Here is a 20,451-nt window from a genome sequence, read left to right as displayed (position 1 = left end):
TTGACTTTATGTGCTCCATTTGAATATTTTTCATGCAAGACTTTTATCAGTTACCCCTAATAGGTCATAGATGTTATTAAGATTATTTATACTATTCCATTTTTATTTAGTTGTGTGTGTGTGTTGCACTCATGCTAGTTGTGTGTTTGTGTCTTGTGTGCAAGTGTACAGAGGCCATAGCAAGATCGCAGAAGTCTTCCTCTGGTATTAACTGATTTATTGTCTTAACAGAGGTTTACAATGAACCAACAGTTTATCATTTCAGTTAGGCTGGGTCAGTATATCTTAGATTTTGTTTGGTTGTTGTTATTGTTGTTACTGCTGTTCCTTTTATTTTATATGGGCACTGATAATTTGAGCTTAGATCTTCATACTTGAATGAAAAGATTTTTTGCTCATGAGTCAAAATTCACTGTTCTCTCAGTAGAGGTCACTTGTGATTTCTCAGCTGGTAATCTCTAATATATAGAATATAGAATATATAGATAATATGTATATTCTAATATGCATTCCTGCATCATTAAATATATTAGCTTGCTTGTTGCATTTTTATCAACAAATATGTCCAAGACAGATTCATCTTCTCTAAAATGAAATTCTATACCTGTTAAACAATACATTCTCCATTTCTATGGACTGGGAAAGCTACCATTCTGCTTTCTGTCTTGATGTTGTAAGTTTTTTTGGTAAGTGAAATCACAAAATACATATTCCAAAGATTAGCTTACCTCATGCACCCTAACGACATCAAGGTTCATTCAGGCATGCAGCAAATTTTTTTCTCACTTTAAAGCTAGATCCCAATGTTTTTATATACCACATTTTGATTCTTCACCTGTTGAAGCCTTTCCCTATGATGAATAATGCTGTTGTGAGCATGAGTATACAAATATCTGTTTGAATCCTGGCTTTCAAACCTTTGGATTATTTATCCAGAAGTAGGATTGATTAATCACTTAGTAAATCTTTGTTTAAACTTTAAGGAGCCACTATATATTTTACAGAGTGGCTGCATCATTTTACATTTTGACTAACAATGCATAACAGGCTCAAGATCTTTCAATTTTTACCATCAATCCTTAAGGCAAATTGAAACAAAAATGATTAAGAAAAACTATATTAGTGCTGATCCAAGCTGGTTTGAAAGAAAAAAGAGGCCTTAGCAGATTTTGAATATGTAATTCCTGGATTTAGAGATTAAAAAAAACCACACACACAAATGATGAGAGATTGCATCAGGTATATGTCAAGACTTGATTGGTATGTGGTAAAAGAACCTGTTCCTTGTTCAAGGACCTATTCCTTGTCTTTAGTTCATGAAGGCTTGGAGAAAGGAAAAGAATACAAAACTGAATCTTTGGAAAGGAAAGGGAGTACAGGGTAATCAACTTTGGAGGTTATGTAGAAGATTGGAATATTCCAATTTAGTCCACACTAATTGAGTATACACTGTCAGTATGCAAACCACAGGATCTCATGATGTTTCATTGTACACTGGCAAAGGGATTTACATTTCTTTATAGTAAAAAAGAAAATCTCTGAGGTTCATATGATTGAAGTGTGGTCCCTCAACTTACTGTAGATTCTTCTATCTACTTCTTACTAGACCGAGATGATATTAAAATAATTTGATTTATATTTCATTGATGTGAAGATTTGAATAAGAATTGACCTACATAGACTTATATTTGGTTGCTTAGTCACAACAAAGTTGACCTTATTAAATAACTGTGTCACTGATGGTGGGCTTTAAGGTTTCAAAAGTTTATACCAATCTCTGTCTCTCTGTCTCTTTTTTTCTCTCCCTCTCTCTCTCTCTTCCCCTCCCTCCCTCCCTCCCTCCCACCTCTCTCTCTCTCTCTCTCTCTCTCTCTCTCTCTCTCTCTCTCTCCCTCTCCCTCTCTCTCTCTGACTATTAAACAGGATGCATCTTTCAACTGTTTCTCTCTAGCATCATGCCTGCCCTGATGTTGTGATACTCCCTTCCATGATATTTCCCAGCACCAAGGGTTGAAGTTTAGCTTATTATTTAATCTTCTGATTGTTTGTATTAAATGTAAGAACTTTACAATTTTTTCTTTTTTAAATTGCATATTTTATTTGTTTACATTTGAAATGTTATCTCCTTTCCATTTTTCCTCTCTGAAATCCCCCAATCCTATATCCCCTTACCCTGCTTATATGAGGGTACCCCACTCCCATCTCACTGCCCTAACATTTTTCTGCACTGGAGCATCAAGCCATCACAAGACCAAGGGCCCCCCTCCCATTGATGCCAGATAAGACCCCTTCAGCTTCTTTAGTCCTTCCCCTAACTCCTCCATTGGGGTCCTGGTGCTCAGTCCAATGGTTGGCTGCAAGCATCAGCATCTGTATTGGTCAGGATACGGCAAAGCCTCTCAGAAGACAGTTGTATCAAGCTCCTGTCAGCAAGCACTTATTGGTATCAACAATAGTGTCTGGGTTTGGTGTCTGTATGTGAGATAGATCTCCAAGTGGGCTGTATTTGGATGGCCTTTCCTTTAGTCTCTGTTCCACTCTATCCCTGTATTTTTTTTTTTAGACAGGAGCAGTTTGTGTTAAAATTTTGGAGATGGGTGTTTGGCCACATCCCTCAAATGTGGGGCCATGCCTAACCTCTGGATGTGGTCTCCACAGGTTCTCCCCCCCATCCATGTGGAGTTCTGGGAGGCTCTTAGTTTCCTGGCATTTGTGACTTTCTGGTTGCTACCCTTAGTTCCCATCCCCTGTTGCTACACAACTCTATTCAATTTCCTGACACTTTGTATATCTCCTCCATCCAAGTAACCCTCTCAAAAAATGGGAATCAGCTTAACAGAGAATTATCTGTTAAATTTGAATGGATGATAAGCATGTAAAGAAATGTTCAACATCCTTAGTCATCAGGGAAATGCAAACCAAAACAATCCTGAGTTCCCCCTCACAGCAATCACAAAAACTAAGATCAAAAACTCAGGTGATAGCAGATGCTGATAAGGATGTGGAGAAAGAGGAACACTCCTTGATTGTTGGTGGGATTGCAAGCTTGTACAACCACTCTGGAAATCAGTCTAGTGGCTTCTCAGAAAATTGGAAACAGTACTATCTGAAGACACAGCTATACCACTCCTGGGCATAGACTCAGAATACTCTTCAAAATATAATAAGTACACATGCTCCACTTTCTTCAGAGCAGCCATATTTATAATAGCCAGAAGCTGGAAACAACCCAGATGTCCCTCAACAGTGGAATAGATATAGGAAATGTGATACATTTACAAAATGAAGTACTACACAGCTATTAAAAACAATGACTTAACAAAATTCACAGAAAAATGGATGGATCTAGAAAATATTGTCTTAAGTGACACAACTCAGTAAAAAAAGAACACACAGGGTATGTACTCACTGATAAGCAAAGAGAGTGAAATACCCACTATACAGCTCCTGGACCATATGAAGCTAAAGCAGAAGAAAGACCAAAGTGTGGATGCTTCAGTCCTACTTGGCAGGGGGGACAATATAATCATGGGAAGTAGAGGGTGGTAGGGACTTGGGAGGAATATAGGAAGGGAGGGGAAAAGAGGGTCAGAATCAGAACTTTAAATTTTATGTTACAGTTTCTTTGTGTGCTGTGTGTGTGTGTGAGTGTGTGTGTGTGTGTGTGTGTGTGTGTGTGTGTTAAAGAGAGAAAGACAGAGAGACAGAGACAGAGAAAGAGAGAGACAAAGAGACAAAGAGACAAAGACAGACAGAGACAGACAGAGAAAAAAGCAGAGACAGAGACAGAGAGACAGAGAGAAAAAGACACAGAGAAAGACAGAAAGAGAGACAGAGAGAAGGGGAGAGGAGAGACAACAGGAAATTCCTCATTTATTGGCTTAATACTGAAAGTGACAAAAGTTGGATTTGAGATAATTAATCTTTTATTGTTTTTGGTTTGTTTGTTTGTTTGTTGGATTTTTTCATTGAGACAGTATCATGTAGCTCAGGCTGAACTCAAATTTCTTTTCTTTTCCCAGAAGTAATTTATTATTAAATAATGATGGTATGTGCTCATATGATGATACACATATGTATATGTTTCTCTTTTTTAACACTTTTTATTATATATTTTCTTCATTTACATTTCAAATGCTATCCTGAAATTCCCCTATGCCCTCCTCCTGCCCTGCTCTTCAAGCCACCCACTCCTGAATCCTGGTCCTGGCATTCCACTGTACTGGGGCATATAATCTTTGCAAGACCAAGGGCATCTACTTCCAATTATGGCCAACTAGGGCATCTTCTGCTACAAATGGATCTAGAGACACAAGCTCAGGGGGTACTGGTTAGTTCATATTGCTGTTCTTCCTATAGGGATATAGATCCCTTCAGCTCCATGGGTTCTTTCTCTAGCTCCTCCATTGGGGGTTCCTGTGTTCCATCCAATAGATGACTGTGAGCATCCATTTCAGTGTTTGTCAGTCATGGACATAGCCTCACAAGAGGCAGTTATATCATGGTCATGTCAACAAAATCTTGTTACCATATGCAATAGTGTCTGCATTTGGTGGCTGATTATGGTATGGATCACCTGTTGGGGCAGTCTCTGGATGGACCTTCATTCTGTCTCAGCTCCAAACTTTGACTCTGTAACTCCTTCCATGGGTATTTTGTTCCTCATTCTAAGAAGGGATGAAGTATCCACACTTTATTCTTCCTTCTTCATGAGTTTCATGTGTTTTTCCAATGGTATCTTGAGTATTCTAAGTTTCCGGGCTAATATCCACTTATCAGTCAGGGTATATCGTGTGAGTTCTTTTGGAATTGGGTTACTTCATTCATAATGATATCCTCCAGATCATTTGCCTAAGAATTTCATAACTTCATTGTTTTCAATAGCTGAGTAGTACTCTATTGTGTAAATGTACCACATTTCCTGTATCCAATCCTCTGTTGAGGGACATCTGGGTTCTTTCCAGCTTCTGGCTATTATAAATAAGTCTGCTCTGAACATAGGGGAGCATGTGTCCTTCTTACCGGTTGGGACATCTTCTGGATATATGCCCAGGAGAGGTATTGCTGGATCCTCCGGTAGTACTATGTCCAATTTTCTGAGGAACTGCCAGACTGATTTACAGAGGGGTTGTACAAGCTTGCAATCCCACCAACAATGGAGGAGAGTTCCTCTTTCTCCACATCCTCTCCAGCATCTGCTGTCACCTGAATTTTTGATCTTAGCCATTCTGACTTGTGTGAGGTGGAATCTCAGGGTTGTTTTGATTTGCATTTCCCTGATGATTAGGATGTTGAACATTTTTTCAGGTGCTTCTCAGCCATTTAGTATGCCTCGGATGAAAATTCTCTGTTAAACTATGTGCCCCATTTTTAAATGGGATTATTTGATATTTTGGAGTCCAGCTTCTTGAGTTCTTTGTATATATTGTATATTAATCTTGTATTGGATTTGGATAGGTAAAAATTCTTTCCCAAACTGTTGGTGGCCTTTTTGTCTTATTGACAGTGTCCTTTGCCTTACAGAAACTTTGCAATTTTATGAGGTCCCATTTGTCAATTCTTAATCTTATAGCACAAGACATTGCTGCTCTGTTCAGGAAATTTTCCCCTGTGCCCATATCTCTGAGGCTGTTCCCCACTTTCTCCTCTACAAGATTTAGTGTCTCTGGTTTTATGGGAGTTCCTTGATACACTTAGACTTGAGCTTTGTACAAGGATATAAGAATGGATAAATTCTCATTCTACATGATAACTGCCAGTTAAGCCATCACCATTTGTTGAAAATGCTGTCTTTTTTGCACTGGATGGTTTTAGCTCCTTTGTCAAGTGACCATAGCTGTGTCGATTCATTTCTAGATATTCACTTCTATTCCATTGATATACCTGTCTGTTGCTTTCCCAGTACCACGCAGTTTTTACCACAATTGCTCTGTAGTACAGCTTGAGGTCAGGGATGGCGATTCCCTCAGATGTTCCCTGATTGTTGAGAATAGTTTTTGCTATCCTAGTTTTTTTGTTATTCCGGATGAATTTGCAAATTGCCCTTTCTAACTCGATGAAGAACTGAGATGGAATTTTGATGGGGATTGCCTGAATCTGTAGATTTCTTTTGGCAATTTAGCCATTTTGACTATATTAATCCTGCCAATCCATGAGCATGGGTGCTATATCTATCTTCTGAGAGCTTCTTTAATTACTTTCTTTAGAGACTTGAAGTTCTTATCATACAGAGCTTTCATTTCCTTAGTTAAAGTCACACCAAGGTGTTTTATATTATTTGTGACTATTGTAAGGGTGTTGTTTCCCTAATTTCTTTCTCAGCCTATTTATCCTTTGTGTAGAGAAAGGCTACTGATTTGTGTTAATTTTATATCCAGCTACTGCACTGAAGCTGTTTATCAGGATTAGGCATTCTCTGGTGGAATTTTTAGGGTCACTTATATATACTATCATATCATCTGCAAATAGTGATATTTTGACTTCTTCCTTTCCAGTTTGTATCCCCTTGATCTCCTTTTGTTGGCTAATTGCTCTGGCTAGGATTTCAAGTACTATATTCAATAAGTAGAAAGAAAGTGGGCAGCCTTGTCTAGCCCCTGATTTTAGTGGGATTGCTTCCAGCTTCTCTCCATTTAGTTTGATGTTGGCTACTAGTTTGCTGTATATTGCTGATTATGTTTAGGTATGGGCCTTGAATTCCTGATCTTTCCAAGACTTTTATCATGAATGGGTGTTGGATTTTGTCAAATGCTTTCACAGCATCTAAGGAGATGATCATATGGTATTTGTCTTTGAGTTTGTTTATATGATGGATTATATTGATGGATTTTCGTGTATTAAACCATCCCTGCATCCCTGGGATGAAATCTACTTGTTCATGATGGATAATCATTTTGATGTGTTCTTGGATTCTGTTAGCGAGAATTTTATTGAGTATTTTTGTATCGATATTCATAAGTGAAATTGGTCTGAAGTTCTCTATCTTTGTTTGGTCTTTGTGTGGTTTAGGTATCAGAGTAATTGTGGCTTCCTAGAATTAATTGGGTAGAGTACCTTCTGTTTCTGTTTTTAGGAATAGTTTGAGGAGAATTGGAATTAGGTCTTCTTTGAAGGTCTGATAGAACTCTGCACTAATCCCATCTGGTCCTGGGCTTTTTTTTTTTTTTTTGGTTGGGAGACTATTAATAAATGCTACTTTTTTAGGAGAAATGGGACAGTTTAGATAGTTAATCTGATCCTGATTTAACTTTGGTTCCAGGTATCTGTCTAAGAAATTGTCCGTTTCATCCAGGTTTTACAGTTTTGTTGAATATAGACTTTTGTAGTAGGATCTGATAATGTTTTGGATTTCTTCACCTTCTGATTTTATGTCTCCTTTTTCATTTCTGATTTTGTTAATTAGGATACTGTCCCTGTGTAGTCTAGTTAGTCGGGCTGTGTTTATCTATCTTGTTGATTTTCTCAAAGAACCAGCTCCTGGTTTGGTTGATTCTTTGTATTGTGCTTTTGTTTCTACTTGGTTGATTTCAGCCCTAAGGTTGATTATTTCCTGCAGTCTACTCCTCTTGGGTGAATTTGCTTCCTTTTGTTCTAGAGCTTTTAGGTGTGCTATCAGGCTGCTAGTGTATGCTTTCTAGTTTCTTTTTGGAGGGGAGGATAAATGAGGTTCAGAATCAGAACTTTGCATTTTTATGTTAAGGTTTCTTTGTGTAGTGTGTCTGTGTGTGTGTGTGTGTGTGTGTGTGTGTGTGAGAGAGAGAGAGAGAGAGAGAGGGAGAGGGAGAGAGAGACAGAGACAGAGACAGAGAGACAGAGCGAGAAAGATACAGAGAGGGACAGAAAGAGAGACAGAAAGAGAAGGGGAGAGGAGAGACAACAGGAAATTCTTCATTTATTGGCTTAATACTGAAGTTGACAAAAGTTGGATTTGTGATAATTAATTTTTTTTTTGGTTTGTTTGTTTGTTGGATTGTTTCATTGAGACAATATCATGTAGCCCAGGCTGACCTCAACTTAATTTCTTTCTTTCTTTCTTTCTTTCTTTCTTTCTTTCTTTCTTTCTTTCTTTCTTTCTTTCTTTCTTTCTTTCTTTCGTTCGTTTGTTCTGTCTGTCTGTCTGTCTTTCTGTCTGTCTGTCTTTCTTTCTTTCTTTCTCTCTCTCTCTCTCTCTCTCTCTCCTCCTTCTTTCCTTCCTTCCTCCCTTCCTTCCTTCCTTCCTTCCTTCCTTCCTTTCTCTCTCTCTCTCTCTCTTTCTCTCTCTCTCTCTCCTCCTTTCTTCCTTTCTTCCTTTCTTCCTTTCTTTCTTTCTTTCTTTCTTTCTTTCTTTCTTTCTTTCTTTCTTTTTCATTTTTTTCTTTTTCTTTTCTTTTTAATTTTTATTTTTTGGTGTTTTGAGACAGAGTTTCTCTTTGTAGCCCTGGCTGACTTGGAACTCACTCTGTAGAATAGGCTGGCCTCAAACTCAGAAATCCACCTGCCTCTGCCTCTCAAGTGCTCAGATTAAAGTCATGTGCCACCACTGCCCGACTGACCTCAAATTTCTTATGTAACTAAGGATGACCTTGAATTCATGATTCTTCCTGTTTCTCCCTCCTGGATTCTAGGAAATTACTAGGCAAGCACTCTACAAACTGAGCTATATTTCTGTAGGGACACGTACCACCTTGCTGCTGAGATGTGTGAACCCTGCTCTGGCAAATGAAGCACAAGAGTGGTAGGATATATTCCATCCTTGTTGTGATGGCGTGTCTGGTTTACAGAATACCCGCTCAGGGGAGGTGAGAGGCAGCCTCAGATGGGGCCACAGCCCGGGTGAGTAATGGTGCAGCCTGGGACCAAGGCTATTGTTCCCAAACTCCTGTGCAGGCAGACTCTTCTGTGAACCTTCCGGAGAGCCGAGGGGCCTTCTGCAGGAGAGTTAGGTGGCATAGCTCCTTAAGGAGGGTTTCGATCCACAGCGTTTTTTTTTTTTTTTTTTTTTTTTTTTTATGAGAGAAACAGTCCTTGCCTGTCCAAACTGTTTATTCATAGTAGAAATTGATATATACAAACTTACTCAGGGTGGATCAGAGATTAAATATCTTTTACATGCACAGAATGTAGGAGAAGGGAAGATTACTGACCAAATCCTCCAGACCCGTCTAGATTCCTAATTAGCATGGAGAACATTGGGCTCTATGCTACAAGACCAGTTGCCATGTTCTTCTTAGTGAAGTGTGGTCACATGCTCCAGGACAGGATCTGGTTGGGACATAGATTCAAATGCCTCCTATTTTCAATTATGAATTTTGCCAGGTTTTCTTAATTTGCTCTATCTTTTCAGTTTTACTGTCTGGGTACACCGTTCCTCTTGCTTCATGTATTCCCTGCTCATGTATGGCCTGGTCAGTTTGATAGAATTCAGAATCAACCTAATAGAAACACTTCTGTGTGTGTCTCTGAGGTTATTTCCACAGATTTATTGAAGGGAAATGGCATGCCCTCAAAGATGGAGGCACCTTGTAAAACAGTGGTTCTTAAACTTACTAATGCTACAATCCCTTAATATTTTTGGTGAACCCAAAACATACATTTATTTTGTTGCTACTTCATAACTAAAATTTTGAATTGTAATGTAAATATCTGTGTTTTCAGATGATGGTGGTCTTAGGTGACCCCTGTGAAAGGGTCATTCAACCCCCAAAGGGTCATGATCCACAAGTTTACTACCACTGTTTCAAAGAGTCTTAAATAAAGAAAACCAAGGAGAAAGTAGTATTACTAGCCTGTCTTCTCTACTTCCAGAGAAAGTATGCTTATTGTTGCTACTGTCTTCCGAAGATAACAGATTTGAGCTTATCTGAATTTTCGCTGTACTGAATGTCAATAGTTATTCATAAAGTATGTGTTTGGAAAACTATTAGTACATTATTTATTAGATTATATACTCCAGCTATATCATTTTGTGTTTGAGGGTGCTCAAGAAAGTCGAATGCTTTCTTTAGATATATTAAATGGACTGACAGGATTAATTGATGAATATATATTCTAAAAAATATAATCAATATTCATACAGCAATTTACACAATATGAAATATAAATATATTTACTATATATTTTAGTACTTTTGATGACTGCGATTTACACATTATTAGAAACATTTGGGTGTGGAGATATGGCTCAGTTTGTCAAGAGCTTGTGCTGCTTTTGCAGAGAATCTGAGTTTAGGTCCCAGTACTCATGTTGCTCATCTCACAACCACCTGTAACTATATTTCTTGGGGACTCCATTGGCCCTGACCTGTGTAGGCACTTGTATTAATTCATACATACACATACACAAACACAAAATTTATACATAATTTGCAAATTAAATTCTTAAGTAAAAGCCATCTAACATAAACATTGTTATTACTCTATGCCCAAATGATGAAATTAATATCCAAGACAGTAAAAATAATCATACCATAATTACATAATATGTAATAGGAAAAGGAATAGACTGTTTTTTAGGCACTATGGCACACTGTCTCCATAAATGGTATATAAATGTGATAACATTTATTCCCTGTCAACCGTTTATTGATAAATCATTTCATATCCCTTCTTTGACTAACACAAAATATGACAAGTTGCTAAATAAGAAAAAAGATGTTTTATTGGCACATATTAGTAGTTGATAATAGTTTGAAGGTATTAGCAATGTTTTTTTATTGATGGCTCAAGGAAAGCAAAAGAGGATAACTCTCAAATGTCAAAGCTTCAGAAAAATCAAAGAATAATATATCAGTCATAGTACTAACTAAAAGGAGCTGATGGGTTGAAATGATTTGAGGGGATTTTAATAAAAGAAGTACTTAAATATTAGTCAGCAATTAGTAAAAACAAACAAAAGACTTGGCTTGAGATTTTGGTATTGGTAGCATGAGCGTGAGTGAGGTCATAAGAACTGAAAAGGAAAGAGAAAAACTGTCTCATAGGTACAGAGCAACATGAACTATATAAAGAGATCATCCAAATAGGACCTATGACTTTGCCTTAAGGGATGCACCCAGTTCATAAAAGAATGCAAACGATTAATTGTGTTACTATTACTGTTCTCAATCTCTCTGTATTTCTATCAGGGTTCTTTATGTATTAGTTAAGCCCAACAAAGGGGTCTTTTTTCATATGATCTATACATACTAGTTTCTGGAAAAAAATATCAGGTACAGCAAGGATGTGAAGGAAAAGTGAGAAATATCCAGTGCAGAAATAAATGGAGAGATTTTCTATTTTAACATTCATGCCACCTATTTAATGACAACATTTTCCCCCTGCATAAAGTCAGCTCTGACTCTTCTGGTCACCTTGTATATCAGTCCCATTTGTGCCAATAAGGGCACAGAAATAATAAATGGATGTTATATCTTGGTATTTAACCACATGACGTCCCAGTAAATACTCATTTCTGATTTCTACTTTTCTGAGTCTGTTAATCCAGCTCATGCCATGTTTATTTGAATTTTTGAAAGAAAGTTGGAATCTTGAACTTCTTACAATAGGAATGCTACTGAAATTCAAGATCTTGGTCTAGTATCATTCACACATTGTCTTTGGCCTCAATTTGTCTTCTGATCCTAGGTGCATTGAATATAGATAGCTAAAACTATTTGCCATGCTAGGCCTAAGGTTATTTGGTGTGTTCTGTAATAGCTATGGCAATATATAACTTTCTTTTTATAGAATGTGAGAGCACAAAGGAAGTTCCAACTTCTGACTCATTGTTAGACACTAAAGCTGCCTTCTTGCTTGGTGAACACAGTAAAACAGTTTTGTATAAATTAAATTGGCTGATGGCTTTTCATGGTCTGCTAGATCATTCTGAGTTATGAACGAAGTTTCAACACCTGGAAAATGAGAATAGATATTATCAAACATTAATGAATGTTTCACATCTTAAATCTCTAATATCCAGATGAATATTTACTCCATGTCTTCAAAATACTGGGATCTGAAACATTCCATCTTGATTAGTTCTCAAATTATTCTTCTGAATTTTATATTGCTGAAATTAATAATGTCAATAATTATATAATCAAGCAAGAATACTAATAATAGCTGTCAGGCATAATATTTTGGAAAAGTTGGCTAAGAAAAGATAGAAGTTTAAGACAAAGGATATAAAATTGTTATAACAGAAGTTCAGTAAATTTAAACATGACTTTAGAAATGATTTAAAATCCAAATATTTAGTAGAAAAATTATGAGAAAAATACCAAACTTCCTAATAGTTTAATCTCATTATTAAGTACACATAGTAGTACCTTGGTGAAATGTACATCTAAACATTCTCTTGCCATTAAAATACACTTTGGAGAGAGACAATGATACAGAGTCAGACATGATTATTTTCAATGAACTATCACAAAGAGATTTATATTGTTTATTAGATCTGCCTTTCAATGATCCTAAAGTGATAGAACAGAAAAACTGAGTAATATAGAGGCTAAGACAATTATTTAGTAATTATTCACCCTCAAGTTTCTGTCCTTTACTTGTTGCCTGGCTCTAACATATTGCTTAAATCTTTTGAGTCTGCTTATCTATCCAAGTAGGTTTTCAATAGCTACCTTATTAAAATGTCATGCAGATTGGGAAGGTTGTTCCTCACAAAATGTTTATCATTGTATCTGGCATATGGCAAGTGTTCAGTGGAAATCTATTAACACGTTTCAATGTTTAGATAATTCACAGCCTGAACCTAGTTTATAATAATCACTTTACTTGGCCTATTTTACTGTTTTTAAGGAAGTTTCCCAAATTTAGTCCCTGCTGATACTAGCCTAAACTTTCCACCTATCTCTACACAATATCTCACTTTAAAGTACTTCTTCTGGAGTGATATGCAAAACTGCATGCCTTTATTTAAATATAGCTAGCTGCAATTCCTACCAGAAGGGGATACAGAAGCTAAAGTAGCTACCTCCTGTAGTCAGGTAGGATTTCCAGAGGAGGGAAGAGTCAACCAATGACTGTCCCAATTTGAAACCAATCTCATGTGAGATATCCAATCCCTGATACTATTAATGATACTCTGCTATGCTTGCAGACAGGAACCTAATATAAGTTATCTCCTGAGAGGCTTCATCCAGCAACAGATGGAGGAAGATGCAGAAATCCACAGCCAAAGATCAGGTAGAACCCAGGCAGTCTTTTGGAAGAATGGGGGATAGAGTTGAGTAAGATTTAGGGTTCAAGGACACCACAAGAATTCACACAGAGTCAACTAACTTGGGACCACAGAGATTAACAAAGCCTGAGACACCAACCACAGAGCATGCATAACTTAGACCCCCTACATATTTATATGAAATGTACTGTTTGGTCTTCATGTAGGTCCCCTAAAAAGTGGTGTAAGGACAGTCTTGATCTCTGTTCCCTGCATTGAATCTCCTTCCTCCCACCTGGACTGCTTAGTTGGCCTCAGTGGGAGTAGATGGGTCAGGTCCTCCTGGGATTAGATGTCTAAGGGTGGTGTGGTACCCAGTGTGGGGCCCCAATTCTCTGAGGAGGGGGAAGCAATTGGAGGAGGAAATTGTAAGGCTAGGACTGGGAAGACAGGAGAGAAAGGGCTCTGATCTTTATATAAAGAGAATCAAAGAAATAAAGCTAAATCTACCAACACCAAATGCCTAGAAATGTATGAGATAACAGGAATTCTCATTCATCATGATGAGAATTTTGAAAGTGTCATACCTACCATAAAAATGAAGTTTGGTTATTGCTTATTTAAAAAGAAAAGAAAAGGAAAGGAAAGGAAAGGAAAGGAAAGGAAAGGAAAGGAAAGGAAAGAAAAGAAAAGAAAAGAAAAGAAAAGAAAAGAAAAGAAAAGAAAAGAAAAGAAAAGAAAAGAAACAGTTTTAACAGGAGATCCATTAGTCACAAACTTAGCTATTTATCACAAGGAAATGAACACATACATTTACACAATATTCTACAGAGGACTGTTTATTAAGCACCTTGGTTTATGACCACCAGAAACAGAAAGAAACCAAGATATTGATCCTTTGATTTCACTGTGGTATATCCCAATAAGGGTTTACTGTATAATGATAAAAAGGAACCAAATAACATTTAGTGCATTAGTATGAACTGATATTAAATCCACCTTTCTGATACATGAGAAACTAGGATCTGTTCTCCATTCTTTTAGTATCATTAATAAAAGAATTTAACCTATAACAGACTACCTGCAGGTGCCTGTCCCCCCATTCTGTTTCCATTTCTTGAGAACTCAACAGATCCACATATTATCCCTCTCTCAACCTCAGCCTTGACTTCCAATATCTGAAGTGACTTAATACCTGGGATTATACTGGCCAAAACAGCCTGGAAATCAACTAGCCAAACTCTACTGTTCTTGTCTTCCATTACAAATTCCTCACCCTTGTTCCCAGAACACCACATGTAAGCACCTGTTCTACCTATCTACTACTACTACTCCCTGGTTACTCTAATACGCCTCATGGCAGATCCAGTTCTCATCTTTCCTGTGGATCCTCTCATCTCCCCTTCTCAACTGCAGTCATTTCTTCCTGTCAGCACACAATAGCTAGAAACATATTCTATACAGGACTCTCAGTGTCTAGATGTAGCAGAGGCTCAGAAACACTTCCTGCCAGTCCAATATCCAAAGAGGGTAATATGAATCAAGGAACAGAACACCTAAACAACAAAGAAAAGACTATAACTGAACAACTGGGATTACAATTTTGCCATACCCAGATTCCTAGACAGTAGCTTAAAAACATATAAGATGAAATTTCTCCTCTGGATCTCAGTAACTCAGTAGCCTCTCAGAAAACCAATATAGTTAAAGTACAAGACAAAGACTTTAAAAATAACTATTTTAAATATCTTCTTAAGTATGCTAAAGAAAATTTGCACAAACCCTTTCATGAAGTCTGTAAAGATGCAAACAGTGGAATGAAACGATAAAAACAGTTCAAAACATAAGAGCAGAGATGAAAATATTAAACAATTCAAACAAAGAAAAATGGAAATGATAAATTTAGGAAATCAAACAAAAATATCAGAAGTAAGCCTTATCTACAGAGGACAAGAGATGAGAGAGGAGATCTCAAGCATTTAAGACCAAATAGATGAAATGCATATTTCCATCAAAGAAAATAATAAATATTATATATAAATACATAGGCACATAAGACATCTAGAATTTTGAGAAAATATGAAAAGAAAAATCTATGAATTATGGGAGTAAAATATTGAGAAGAAACCCAGATCAAGAGAACAGAAAATAGTTTTGCTTTGTTAATTTATTTTAACTTTTCCCCCTTAATTTATTTATTTATTTACTCAATTTACATCCCAATCACAGCCACATTCCCTCTTCTACTTCCAGTCCCACATGACATGCCCTCATTGCCTCATTTCCTTCTCCTCTGAGAAAGTAAGGCCCACCATGTGTACCAACCCATTTTGGTATACCCAAGTATCAGCCAGACTAGATGTATCCTCTTACACGGAAGTAAAATGCCGCAACCTAGTAAGGGGAAATGCATCCAAAAGGAGGCAACAGAGTCAGAGTTAGCCCCATGGATTCATATGGAGGTCGTGCTGCACATCTGCTACATATATGTAGGGAGCCTAGTTTCAATTCATGGATACTCTTAAGTTGATGGATTAGTCTCTATGAGATTCCTTAGGGCCAGGCTACTTTACTCTGTAAGTCTTCTTGTCGTATCCTTTACCCCTCCAGCTCCTTCAGTCCTTTAGTCCTCTCAGAGGACTATTATGCTAGGCTCTTATCTGCATGTATAGCAGGGTATCATCAATAACCCATGGGGGCAGGTCTCAAAGGATGAGTCATTCCCTAAATCTCTGCTTCATCTTCATCCCAGCACTTCTTGTAGGCAAGCCAATTTTTGGGCCAAAGATTTTATGGGTAAACTGGTGTCCCACTCTCTCTAATGGAAGTCCTACCTAGCTATAGTAATATACTCCCAGGAGTGGGTCAAATTGATTTCCAATGTGGTTATGCAAGTTTGTACTCTCACCAGTAATGAATAGATGAGGGTTTGCTTTCATCTACATCACTTGAGAGTGTTGGGAACTAAGGGAGTGAAGGGAAAAATGGGGGAGGGAGGAGCCTATGTCCTGCCAGAGTTCCTCCTGTGCTCTGGGCCAGCAGATGCTGGAGGGCTGCCAGAAGCTTTCCACTAGGCCCCAGGTGGGCATCTAAGCCACTGACCCCACTCAAAAGGAGATGGACAAGGGGCAGGCCCTAATGCCAGGGGCCCTGGGGCAACACCTTTGGCCCCAGTGTTACAGTAGAGAGGAGAGAGAGAGAGAGAGAGAGAGAGAGAGAGAGAGAGAGAGAGAGAGAGAGAGAGAGAGAGAGAGAGAGAGAGAGAGAGAGTCCTTTTTGTGTCAAATTTTATAAGGGAAATTGGTCTGAAAATTTCGTTCTTTCTTGAGTCTTTGCATGGTTTAGGTATCAGGGTGATCATACCCTTATAGAATGAGTTTGACAATGATCCTTCTGTTTTTATTTTTGGAATAATTTAAGTAGTAGTGGTATTAACTCTTCTTTGAAGGTTCAGTAGTATTGTGCACTAAAACCATCTGGCCCTTGGTATTTTGTTCATTTGTTTGTTTGTTTGTTTGGTTGGTTGGTTGGTTGGTTTGGTTTGTATTTTTGGGGGGGAGGGTTGGGAGCCTGTAAATGTCTAACTCTTTACAGTTTATAGGGCTATTTAAGTCTTTTATCTGATCTTAGTTTAACTTTTGTAAGTGGTATCTATAAACAAAATTGTAATTTGGTTTAGATTTTGCAATTTTGGACAGTATTTTGAAGTAAGATTTAATGCTTTAAAATTTTTCCTTAGGATCTACTTTTATGTCCCATTTTTCATTTCTGATCTCATTAAACTTGATACTGTCTCCCTGATTTTTAAATTAGTTTGGCTAAGGGTTTGTCTTTCTTGTTGATTTTCTCAAATAAGGAACTCTTGGTTTCATTTATTGTTTACATTTTTCTCTTTGTTTCTAACTCATTGATTTCAGCCATGTGTTTGTTTATTTTCTGCCATCTAATCCACTTAGACGTGTTAGAATATTTTGTTCTACAGCTTTCATGCATGTTAGCTTGCTACTATTAGATCTTAACAAGTTCATTATGGAGGCAATCAGTAATATGAACTTTCTTCTTAGCACTGATTTCATTATGTTCCATATATTTGAGTGTGCCATGCCTTCATTTTCATTGAGTTTTAGAAAGTCTTTTGTAATAGTATTTTTTAAAGGTTTCTAGTTTTTCTCTACCCCCACCTAACCCCCAAATGAATGAGACTTGGAATACTAGATTTATTGAATCAAATATTACAACAGAAATCCTTTGTAGTCATTGATCAAATGTAATCCACTAGGCTAATTTGGCTACCTCCAAGCCAAAATACCTGATATTCTTGAATTTTAGTATTGGTTGGGCTCTCAGAGCTTCAAGTATGCTGTCCCATTATGTCTTTCTGAAATCCATTTCTCATGGAGAACCTTCTCTTACTCCTTTATTTTTCTCCCTGCCCTTATTGGCAGAATTTTTGCCCTATTTATCTTCACCCTATCCATTGGCTGATCAGCTTTTATTGACAAGGCAGAGAATAAATGGTGAGCATTGTTTACATAAACTTAAACAGGATATATTTTCAAAAATTATTACAATGCCATGTCTGAATTGCAAGAAGATAGAATGACAGAGAAATCAACATTTGAATAATACAAGAATAATCTTTACACAGTACACAAAAACATTATGCCTACATTTCCTCCCTTTTTTGCCAATAAAAGAATTTTTATGTAATAATAATAAAGTCTATGTACAATAATAACAATTATGAAGACTATCAGGTAAGATTTTTTTTTCTAAACAGGCAGAGCTGAATGTTATCACCTCTGGAGATTGGGGCATTTTCTTTCTTTTTGTTTTATTACTTAATTTTTTATTATTTAAATGCATTTTATACATCAACCATATTAATAATATTGAGTATTTTGAGAATCAAATAATACATAAAAATGTTCAACTTTTATATTCATATCATTTCATACCCTAAAAATGACATTAATGAACATTTAATATTATCCATAACTGAGGATCCTATATCTAATGTTGAATACTAAAATGTTTCAAAACATACAAAATGTTCTTTGGGAATTAAGCATAGTATAAGAGTATAAAATATTAAAAATGAATCATTAAGAAATATATTCAAAAGCCCTTATATGATGTTACCTGACATAGTGAGAGAGTATTTAAAATGCATTAAATATCTGTGTACATTGTCTAACTATAAGTTTACTTATAAAAGACTATTAGTGTTTCTAGGAGAGAAATTATTTTATCAGTAAGTATATTTTAAAATTTTCAAAATAGCAAATTTTAAGCACAGTGGGAAAATATCAATAATATTACCATGGTGCTTATAGAACATGATTTTAATATTTTTACCTCTTAATAGTCAACAAATGAAATAATTGATTTAAGATATATTTCATTGTTATGTCTTCCTTTTCATTTCTGATTTAATTAGGATACTGTCTCTGTGCTCTCTAGTTAGTCTAGCTAAGGGTTTATCTATCTTGTTGATTTTCTCAAAGAACCAGCTCCTGGTTTTGTCTATTCTTTGTATAGATCTTTTAGTTTCTACTTTGCTGATTTCAGCCCTGAGATTGATTATTTCCTGTCATCTAATTCTCTTGGGTAAGTTGGCTTTTCCAGTGTGGTGGTGTATCCAGGACTTGCTATGGTGGGAGAATTAGGTTCTGATGATGCCAAGTAACCTTGGTTTCTGTTGCTTATCTTGTTATGCTTGTTTCCTGCCATCTGATTATCACTAGTGCTACCGGCCTTCGCTATATCTGACTGGAGCCTGTCCTTCCTGTAATCTTAGTTGTGTAAGAACTCCTCAGAGTCCAACTGTCTCTATGATCCTGTGATTCTGGGATCCTGGGATTCTGGGCCTATTAGAGCACCTGGGAGTGGAGCTTCCTCTGGGTGTTGTGGGAATGGCTGAGGAGTTAGAGCCCAAAATCTGCTCAGGGAACAGGCCCAGACCAGAAAGAACCCATGCCACTGGTTGGGCCGAGTTCTTGGGTGCCCGGGTCCCACTGGTCCCAGCTACTTCTTATGTTGGGGCAGATGTTGTGTCCTCCTCACCTCTGATCATATGATCTTGAGAGTGTTAGAGCACCTGGGAGTGGAGCTTCCTCTGGGTGTTGTATCAGGTAAGATTTACATTACAATGTCTTTCCCATATATATTGGGCATTTTTGGATAAAGTACTCTATTTTCTATTCTATCCTGTTGAGTTCAGAGAATATACACTTAGTCCTCCTGTGACTTAACGTACCAGGAAGGTTTGCTACTCATGGGGGAGTCATTTTCTCTGAGGAAAGGGGGATTGAGGAATGGGGGAATGGGGTAAAAATGAAACTGTGAGTAGAGAAGGGAATGGGGGCTTAGATCAGGCTATAAAGTGAATAAACACATTTGTTAATAAAATCAAACAAACAAACAGACAGACAAAAAGAGATGACAAATGGGCTGAGAAAGATATCAGGAAAACAGTCTTTTATGGTAGCCTCAAAAACAAACAAACAAACAAAGAAACAAATATAAAATATCTTGAGGTAACTCTAACCAAGCAAGTGAAAGACTTTTATGTTTATATGAATAGGATTTGCACAGGTTAAAGGCTGATTTGTTCCCAGTACTGACAGACAACATAGATAAAAGCCCTCATCCCTAATCTGGAACCTATTTCGAATTGACAACTACTTGCAAAAAATTTAAAAAATGAACAAATGGTTTCTCCAATGGATTCTCACTGGATAGGTGAACCATACTTAAGGGCAGATCGCATACCCAGCAGAGGATGGCCAACATAAATAAAACTCAAGCATTTTTGTTTTGGGGTTTTTTTTTGGGGGGAGGGGGAGATTTATTATTGTTGTTTTCTCTGTTTTTGTTTGTTTGCTTGTTTTCTCATAGTTATTTGTCTGCTTTGCCTTATTTTTTTACTCACAGGTGTTTTATTTACTTATGGTTTATAATTTTGTGTTTTCTTAAATATGTATATATATATATATATGTGTGTGTGTGTGTGTGTGTGTGTGTGTGTGTGTATCTGTCTGTCTGTCTGCCTGTCTGTCTGTCAGTGTCTTTATGTATTTCTTGTACTTTTCCTTTTGCTGTTTTGCTTTGTGTATTTTTACTGTTTTTGTTTGCATTTTTTTTATCTTTTTATTCTGACTTGTTTGTTTCACAAATCTTTCTTGTTTTCCAATGACAACGAGAGAAAAGATATGGATTTTGTTTAGTGAAGATATGGGTTAGATCTGGGAGGAGCTGAGGGAGAGCAAACTATGTCCTGAATATATTGTGTGGGAAAATTCTCTATTTTCAATAGTAATT

Source organism: Mus caroli, unplaced genomic scaffold, assembly GCF_978045245.1.
Source record: "Mus caroli unplaced genomic scaffold, Mus_caroli_1 scaffold_5, whole genome shotgun sequence".
Taxonomy (NCBI): Eukaryota; Metazoa; Chordata; class Mammalia; order Rodentia; family Muridae; genus Mus; species Mus caroli.
Note: the sequence above shows the minus strand (reverse complement) of the source record.